Source organism: Pteropus alecto, unplaced genomic scaffold (genome assembly GCF_000325575.1).
Source record: "Pteropus alecto unplaced genomic scaffold, ASM32557v1 scaffold25, whole genome shotgun sequence".
NCBI classification, from domain to species: domain Eukaryota; kingdom Metazoa; phylum Chordata; class Mammalia; order Chiroptera; family Pteropodidae; genus Pteropus; species Pteropus alecto.
The window spans coordinates 12,627,033-12,637,198 of NW_006441955.1; the positions used below are offsets into that span (position 1 = coordinate 12,627,033).

At 41.3% G+C, this 10,166-nt stretch overlaps 1 pseudogene; it reads right to left on the reverse strand.

Moving 5' to 3' along the window:
* Positions 1 to 3,192: 3,192 nt before the first annotated feature.
* On the reverse strand, positions 3,193 to 3,311 carry LOC112486035 (annotated as a pseudogene).
* Between the last annotated feature and the right edge of the window lie 6,855 nt (positions 3,312 to 10,166).

Sequence of the window (10,166 nt, forward strand, 5' to 3'; positions counted from 1 at the left end):
AGGAAGAAAACTCAAATCCTTTAGTTGGAAAGTTAGTTTCCAGAGCTGCTACCATTCCAGAGGGACACATTTAAAGGCACTGAAACAGCATACACATTCCTCCCCTGATTCCCCCAAAACTAGGCGCTCATTTCAGGGTTCATAATTAATTATACTTTTCTTCCTTTCTCCATATAGATGATGTGGTTCATTAGTAAGATTGCTCTAATGAGAACTCAGCTTCCTTAGAAGTTAAACCCTCCAATAATGCACTAATCTTCCTGGCTCTGCATTAGGATCGTCCTCCCATATACCGATCTCCTGGGATTCCAGAACCACGAAGTTTCTGTGAGCAAGCCCCAGACCGACTGCTCACTGGCTACTCTGATTATTCAGTGACTGGAAGTCTGTGGGGCAGAGCAGGAGATAGAAACAGTGACCAGTGAGTTCCCGGGGCCAGACAGGCAGCTCCTGTTTGCTGACTCTCTACCAGTCGGCTGCCCCGAACACAGAAACGCACCCAATTCTGGCAGAAAGAGAAAAGCAAGGAAGTACCTACTGGAAAGATCCAGCTCTAAGCAAGGTTTCCAACTGCAAGTCTGACCAATGACTTCAGAGGGGCGGGTGCAGGCGCCAGGGAGGAAGCAGCTGCAGAGGAAGAAGGTCTCAGTGTCCCAGGCAGGCGCCGTCAAGAGTCCCAGCCAGACCACTGCAGCTGCAGCTCTATGGAGCAGAGGCGGTTACGAGGCGCGGGCACAGAAGCTCCAGGCTCTTCAAACTCAGCACCACTACTGGACCTTAAGATGGTACAGGGGGTGGGTGTAGTCAAAATAGAGGCCAGGGGATCTGTGGGCTCCCGTATGCAGGCTCAGGATTACAGGGACCTAGTACACTTGACTTTATGTGGCTCTAGCCAAATGAGGCTGTCCTAGGAAATGAAACTGCATAAGTAAGACATGTCTAAGCAGCTCTGACCTTCACAGACACAACCGGTCAAGATGTGCTTTCAAAGGCCAGGGCAGATTCCTGTCTAACCCACGCTGAAACTGATGCCAGAGCCAAGTGTCACCCTGAAATGCTGCCTGCATCCAGCCCAGTACACTCAGAAAGCACTTCACATCCTCGGTCCCCTTTATTCTCACACTAGCTTAAGGCAGCCAGACAGGGATGAGCACCCCATTGTACAAGCGAAGGAAATGATAGCCAGTCTAAGTCACTTCCCTTGGCTCATGCAGGAGTGAATCTGGATGAAAATGAAAATTCCTGGGGTAGGACTCTGTGTTCTTCCCACTACACTGGATTACATTCCTTACTTTCCTGGGCAGACTCTGGAGCATCTTGCTCAAGAGAGAGATTGAGAGACTTACCAAAGGGCATGGGATGATGTGATGGACAAGGTTATGGAACATCAACAGTAACTTTTCTCAACTGCTAAAAGTTTTTCTGTGTTGACTGAGTACACAGACCAAACCCAGATTTTAAAAATTCAGAAATATATCTTGAACTCTGAGGTTATATATATGAAAAAACATACTGAAAAAACATATTGAAAAGCCTCACTGACAGATTTAAGGTGATCATTGACCATCCTCTACAAATCAGCTAGAGAATGGCTAGAGGCATATGACATTTCATCAGGAAACTGAGTGAAAAACAGCTCTGCATTTAACTAGATCCCATGACTTTCCAGCCATCCACTCTGTCTGTCTAGTTTACCTACGTGAGGAAGATAAGCATTCTCTTTTCCTTCTAAATAAATTCTTCCTTATTCAAGATAAAGAAGTGACAGGCTTACTTCCAGAGCTTCGCCTTTCTGCTAGACCCAACATTCTTCCAGGAATACTGGCCAGTTCCCACCTGACCTCCAGGCTTCATTCAGCAACCCCTCCCAGTGCAGCAGCCAGTCTTCCTGCTTCCACCGCTCCTGTCTGCCTTCTCCTGCAGCAGGTAGCATCACCCTAATTGCTGCCTCTTTGTCTATCTTCCCAATAAGCATCATGAGCTAGATGCTCTACAAAGTTTGTGAAACTGAACTTATCTACAATACTAATAGCTCTAAACAAATGTGCCTTCTACAGATACACCCTTAAGTATTAAGGGAGTACCTCTGCTTTTCCGATAGGCTCCAGGCCTCTCATCAGATTTCAAAAATGAGAAGAATGAGGGAAGGAAATACAAGGCTCCCCACCCCGCCCCCGCCCCAGCAATTTCACTAATCAGCTTGGCTCAGATGCTAAGATCGAAAACCCACAAGAAAACACACACACACACACACACACACACACACACACCCCTAATCAAGTTTCCCCAACTTCTTCAGATCTCTTTCCGGAGAGAAGTAGCACTTCCATTCTCTGGGTCTTGCAGAGATAATCAGACAGACACTGTGCTGACCGCCTATGTCTCCAAAAGGAGGAGAGATTCTCCTGTCTTTTGCGTCTTTCTAACTTACCCAGTACACTATTTAACTCCATGGTCAATCAAGGAGTTGACCAGACCAGGGAATGTTACCCTCCATTTTCCAGATGAGATAACATAGTTTGTTCCCAAGGTTACTAAATTAAAAAAACAAGCAGAGCCCCAACTTCAATCCAGATTTTCTGTCTCCTAATCTAACACCCTCTATTCTAAACCGCACAGACTGAACTGCGCCTGCAGGTAAATGCAGGAGACAAACAAATGCCAGGATGTAAGCTTCAATGTTGATGCTGTCCAAGCAGAAGTGACCTCACGTGGAGGGAAGGTCTTCATGAGAAACCCTAACAACTTTCTCTAGGGGAGTCTGTGCTTCCTTGAGGGAGGGGCACCCCCTCTATGGCCTTGGCCCTTGCCATGTCTGGGATACCACCCCACGCTTATGCTTGATTCAGACATATGTTTTAAGAACAGTAGCAAACTTCATGTAACCACCAAGCCACCCAAAGAATCCCCTGGACTCCACAAGAACTATTCTGGCAGGAATCATTTGACCGCGAGAAGGTTTGATTCCTTTTGTAATTTAGAAACCTCCAACTTCTGCCCTTTCTGCCCCGTGATGGAGAAAAGATGTCCAAGTCAGGAACTAGACAAGAGGGAAAAAGAGATGGAACTATCTTAAAAATGTGCTTTTTATTATTTATTTATTTATTTTTTAGGAGAGGCAACTGATGGTTAACCTCACAGACTGTAAGAACCTCGTCAGCTAAAAATCCCTTATTTTTTTTTTATTTTTTACACCTACAGCACCTGGTCTTCTTAGGTGGTCTCCCATCCAAGTATTAATGAGGCCCGACCATGCTCAGCTTCTGAGATCAGATGGGATCGGGCTTGTTCAGGGTAGCAAGGCTGTAGACTAAGAATGTGCTTTTGATCTAAGAGGTCCCTTAGGCTTTTGCCCTTTGTCCAGGAAGGTCAGCTATTTGTGGTCTGTGTGATTACGCTGGGCTGAGGTGGAGCACCTTGGTTAGCTACACTTGCTGCTGAAACAGAGCCTCCCAGAGCAGACTGTTCTGGCCACCACCATTCTGACGGAACAAGACTTAAGCAGATGGAGAGAAATCATGCGTGTGAGACCTGTGGGTGTAGCAGTCCAGCGAAGAATCAGCTATTCTAAAGATTGACTCTGTAAAGCAGATTAAAATTTCTCAGGGAGGAACTGGTTAATTGTGGGAAGACAGGAGGATGCACTGACACAAGAAAGGCATCAGGGCTATAAGGGAAAATATCACCGCTCCTCATCCCTTCCTTCCTTTAGACCCTTCCAGAAGGCTCTTCATCTTTGATTCAAACACACTTTAGAATCAAGATGTCAATAGACAAATGAAGAAGGGGTATGAACAGGCAATTCAGAAAAGAAATACCAATGGTTAAAACATGAAAAATGTTTAACCCCATGAATTAACCATTAAAGAGATGCTGTATAAACATCAAAATGCCTTGTTCTTTACTTACCCTACATTGTGCCAGTCACTCAAAGTTTATTCCAATACCATTCAATTTAATTCCCCTGTCTATAGCCATGCTACCCTGAACAAGCCCGATCTCGTCTGATCTTGGAAGTTAAGCAGGGTCAGGCCTGGTTAGTACTTGGATGGGTACTGTAGGAATAAAAAAAAATTTTTAAAAAGGGATTGAAATTTGTGAGGTCAACCAAGGGTTGCCTCGCCTAAAAAATAATAAATAAATAAATAGATAGATAGATAAATAAATAAATAAAAATTCCCCTAGTAACCCTATAAAGTCATAGTTATTTCCATTCTCCAAGGACAAAGCAGAGGCTCAGAGCAGTTGACCAGGTACTGATACTATCAACGCCAAGATTCGAATCCAGTTAATGTGCTACTCCTATCCACGGTGCAGCACAGACTCTCTAACAAGTTAGAGAAAAAAATGTTATTAAAGAAAGATCCTCAGTGTGATGAGAAGAGGACACCCTCTCTGCAGAAGATTGCAGCAGAGTCATGGCAGCTGCAGCCAACAGAGTTGATGCACATTCAACACGTGCTAGGGGATGTCCTAGTACACTGCCTGCATGTTCAATGGCACTGGCTTGCCTTGTGCATGTGCACAGGCAACTTCAAAATCAAAGAGAGAAAAATAAAACAGGGAAGTATAAAGATGAAAAAGGTCACAGTGACAGCATAGGGAATAATATAGTGAATAATGTGGTCATAACCATGTATGGTGCCAGGTGGGTACTAGACTTATCGGGAGATCACTTGGTAAGTTATATAAATATCTAACTTCTATACTGTACACCTGAAATTAATATAATATTGAATGTCAACTGTAACTGAAAAAAATTAAAATACATAAAAAATCATCACTATTATGATGTATTCTTGAGAACTAAAAATAAATTATCTGGGGGAAAAAAGTTAGGAAAATCACCATAATACAATCATTTTGATGCTAGTTTCATCTTATCTATTTTGCATATTTTAACATAATCAAAGAGTTAGTTCTGTGGCAGTTAAGAGTCTGATTCCAAGTCAAGGAGCTGTTGCTGAAATCCCAGCTCTGTCACTGACTGTCTGTGTAACCTTGGACAAATGATTTACCCTCTCTGTGCCTCAGCTGCCACAACTTTTAAAATAGGAAAAATAATACACCCTACACATCACGGAACTGTCGAGATGATTAAATAAGATGACTAATACATGTCAATCACTTAGAACAGAGGCTGGCATATAGTCTGCATTCAATCAATAATAAATATATTAGCTATTAATATTATAACATACATTCAATTAGGAATTCAATTTTGTATTTAAAATTCTATCATATAACCACTTTAAAATAATAATTACACCTGCTTTATAATGATTTCTATAAATGGCTATGCAAAATTCTACTGACTTAGGACTTATTTTCCAAACCCACTTCCTTCTGGAGGTCATTCCACTTCACATTTAACTCTCTTCAACACTACCAGACCAGCCAGCCTGACAGGTGCACCTCAGGGCAGGTCTCCAGGGAAGACCGGATTCTCCTGGCTAGAACTGAGCTGCCACACATAATGATGAATGGTTAAGAGCATGGGCTTTGAGGGAAGAAAGACCAAGTTCAACTCCTGGCTGTGTGACCTTGAACAAATTTCCTTATTCAAGAACCCAGCTCACTATGCAGTTGTGAGGACTCCAGGAGACAAGGTATGTAAAGTGCTTGTGTCAACACTAAGTACGTAATAAATACTCAATAAATGCCGGCTACAGTTCATTTTTAAAACCCACAGTGTTTTAAGCAATGAAAAAGCTGGGATCATGTTTGTTTTATTTATCACCCTATTCCTAACAAATGGCATGGTAGGAACTCAATAACAAGGTGTTGAATCAATGACTAAATAAATGGATGGATTATAGAGACAGTCAGAGCTGGAAAGGATGTTTTTTAACAGCTTTATTCAGATATAATCTATATGCCATATAATTTACCCACATAAATTATACAATTCAATAGTTGTAGTATAGTCAGAGTAGTGCAAACATGGCCACAACATAATTTTAAAAACTGTGGTAAAATATATATAACATAAAATTTACGAATTTAACCATTGGTACATGTAAAATTCAGTGTCGTTAAATACACACACGATGTTGTATAACCATCGCCGCTATATATACCCAAAACTTTTTAATCATCTCCAATATAAATTCTGTAACCCATTAAACAATAACTCCTCTCAGTCCTTTTTGTCTCAGCCCCGGTAATACCTATTCCACTTTCTGTTTCTATGAATTTGACAATTCTAGGTACCTTATATAAGTGGGATCATACAATATATGTTCTTCTGTGTCTGGCTTATTTCACTTAACATGTTTTCAAGGTCCATTCAAGTTGTAGCATATATAAATTTTCATTTCTTTTATGGCTGAATAGTATTCCATTATACGTATGCAGCACATTTTGTCTATCCATCCATCAATTGACACTTGAGTCATTCCATCCTTTTGGCTACTGTGAATAATGCTGTTATGAACACTGGTGTACAAATAAATACCCATTCAAGTCCCTGCTTTTATTTATTCCAGATATATACCTAGGAGTGTATATATCTGGGTCATACGGTAATTCTATGTTTAAATTTTTAAGGAAACCACCAAACTGTTTTCCAAAGCAGCTGCATCATTTTATATTCCCACCAGCAATGCATGAGGGTACCAATTTCTCCATATCTTCATCAACATTTTTTTCCATTTAAAAAAATTATTGCAGCCATCCTAATAAGTTTGGTAGATGTGAAGTTTTATCTCATTGCGGTTTTGATTTGCATTTCCTTAATGGCTAATGACTGTTGAGCATCTTTTCATATACTTATTAGTCATTTGGATATTTTCTTGGGAAAAATATCTATTCAAGTCCTTTGCTTATTTTTGAATTGGGTTGTTTTTGTTGAGTTGTAAGAGTTCTTTATATATACTAGATATTAACCCCTTATCAGATATGTGATTTGCAGATATATTCTTCTGTTTCATTGGATGGCTTTTGCTTTTTTGATAGTATCCTTTGATGTACAAATGTTACTAATTTTGATGATGTCCAATTGATTTATATTTTCTTTTGTTGCCTGTGCTTTGGTATTGTATCCATGAAATCATCGCCAAATTCAAAGTCATGAAGATTTTCCTCTATGTTTTCTTCTGAGTTCTATAGTTTCAGCTCTTAGGTTTAAGATGATGATCTATTTTGAGGTCATTTTGGTATATGGTTTAAGATAAAGGTCCAGCTTTACTCTTTTCATATAATCATTCAGTTTCCCAGGCACCATTTGTTGAAAAAAACAAAATGTAATTTAAGAACATTTTCATCACCCCAAAAGAAACCCCACACATAGGAGTTCATTTTTATGAGGAACTAGGAATACAATAAGTGAATTTTTGAGAGTTAATAAACCTGGGCATTCATAAACAAAAATTAGTACATTCCAAGAGTTTACTGAGAATATTAATTCTCTGTTCTACAAAGATGCGTGGCCTCCATCCTTCGCTGAACAACACTGCAAAACTTCTGTGTATGCACGCAAGCCAAGAGCTGGAATTCCTGCAGTTCTAAGGAAGGGTGCTTTGTTCTTAGTGTAGAAGACATTTGTCGTGCCTTTTTTGGATACCCAGCATCTTGTGAGCACCCTTCCTATGCTTGGTTTATTTCCTTCCTTAGGAGTCCTACCTCTCCAGGATTTACAGTGCTAGGCTCCTTTACAGCTAGCTAGGACTTAGTGATGGACCTAAGCTCAGCAGGCAGAAGCACCCAAGCCAGACCTCAAACTGGAAGAAAGTGCCTTGGAAAAGAAAAAGCTGCTGGCAAGTGATTCTAGGGAGGGTGGTGGAGTGATGACATCCTTTAATAAATTCCTCTTCTACGTAAGCTTGCTAGAATTTGTTTTGTTGTTTGCAACTATGACACTTGATTGCCAATGCAGCATCAATGTTAGCTTGTTTTTTAACTATTTCTATTCGATTAACTTATATTACTTATAGAATTCCTTTCAGAGTTTTTGTTGATTGATTTGTCCTGAGTATTTGCTGCATGGCCATTTTGATTATATTTCTCTTCCCCTTCTTTTGCAATTATCAAGTTCTTTCCCACTGGAAAGTGGGAATGAGTGGGCTTGGTGGGCCACAAGGTCTTTTGGTTGGAGGAATTGGGCCACAGTCAAAATAGTACAGGAACCACAACTTGGAGTAAACTCAGGAATTGAGCCTCACCTCCACCTGCCTGGGTCACTTCAGTGAAAGCATCTCAAGGGTAGGCACAGACACGCCCACTGCAGTGGGACGCCCCTGCACCCACCCTCTTTGGGCAGCCTCCACCTCCGGCACATTTGTCCTTGGTCAGAATCCAGCGGAAGCCTTCACAGGCATCAGCCTGGCTTCAGAACACAGGTTGCAGGTGCACTCTAGGGCTTGCGTGGGCTGTGGCATCTGCATTTTGGGTAGGGAGGAAGATTTTTCTTGGCACAGACTGCATATTCAAGAAAGTCAGTTAAACCAAACTGAGCCTGATAAGTAATCTGCAGACACCTGGGTGAAGCCAGTGATGTTTCCAGATTTTTCAGACAAGTTGAAAGGCTTTTTATTACTATTTCACAAGGTCACACCTGGCCTTTCTGCAAGCACACTCAAAAGAGAAGTGGGCATATGTGATATGGGTCGAACAAGGATGATGAGTACTCAGTTTCAACAGCATGCGGCCAGAGGAAGGCTGGGCATCATGCGAGTTGAATCAGAGAAAGGCAGTGAGAGAAAGGCTTTTGAAATTTTATCAATTCAACTTTTCCTTGAAGGAGATGGGCTCGTTGCCAGTGTGCCACCTTGCAATACAAAGGAAGGCCACATACTGTTCTGGTTTGGGTTTTGTTTTGTTTTAATGTGGGTAAATGCACTAAGAAAAGGTGTTTCCAGAATTCACATCCCATGTTTATATCACTCCACAGCAGCTCAAAGGTGTCACTAAGTGGTTGGACACGTGGAGCATATCACAGGCAGCCTTTTATTAGGTAGCACTAAGAAATAAAAATAATAAAGATGGTCACATATTTTCTTCCAGCCAGATTATGGGGCTTTTTCAAGTCAAGGCACCTCTATCATGCTTCTGGGTATTCTTGAGCGTACCAGGCCAGGGCCTTACAGGTGGCAAGTGCTCAATCAGCCCTGCTGATTATCCACTGTTGGGAGCAAAGAAATAAAACAGGACATTGAACATTATCTTCACTTACTAATAGAGAAACTAAGGCTCAATGACTTGTCCATACCGTAAAGCAGGCGAAGGTCAGATTCTGCATTTTAGACTCCTGCTTTCCTTTATAAACCTCATGCTGATGACACTGGTCTGCAGTGTGGTATCGGAGGACACCGAAGTAATGGTTTCTTCGAAAACAAACAGTGTGTTTAGCACTGCTAGTTTAAAGTAAGTAGTGCCATTATTGTGGTTAAAAGGGCATACTCCTGTTGGTTGGTGACCTTTGCTGCAGCCTCTGGCTACAGGGAAATTATGATGCACAATAATAGGAATAGTTGCCAACATCAATTAAACACTTACTCTGTATTAAGTCCTTTCCCAGCTTCAGTCAGGGCTAAGATAGTACTGTCCCAACTCCCCTGTAAATGAGGTAAAGGTGGCCATCTCATAGCCCAGCCTCAGCTCGGTGTGTGTTCAAAGAAACAGCAGTTAAGTAGGAAAAAATAAATTGGAGGCAATCCAAACCTTCACTGCAGTCTCTAGAGAATATATCAAAGGGGAAATGCATTCTTAGCACGAAGCAAAAGTCTTAAATTTTTTCTTTTCTATCTCTGCTATTCTCAGTATCTATTTCCAGCAAAGCAACTGCTCCAGAAGCAGTGTGCTGTGTTCTCCAACATCCCTTATGCAAACTCTTCCACCTGACTCTTCCTTCACTCACCTGCCTCACTTCTGGCATCTACCCACCCATCCTCTGCCAGTCTCTCTCTATCTGTGTCACCAGGAATCCCAATATTGGCTCCATTTGTCCAGTGCTTTCTCATCACTAGATGACCCCAGTCTGCATAATAATGGAGGGGCAACAGCCAGGCAGAAATTTTCAGAAATTTTCTTGGAAGGGAATTACTTGAAAGTTCCACAGGCAAAAAAGTTTTGAATACTGAGGTGTTTACAGTTTTATTCCCTGTCACACCCATTTTACAGATTAGAAAACTGAGGCATAATAACAATAATGATTAATTATATAATAA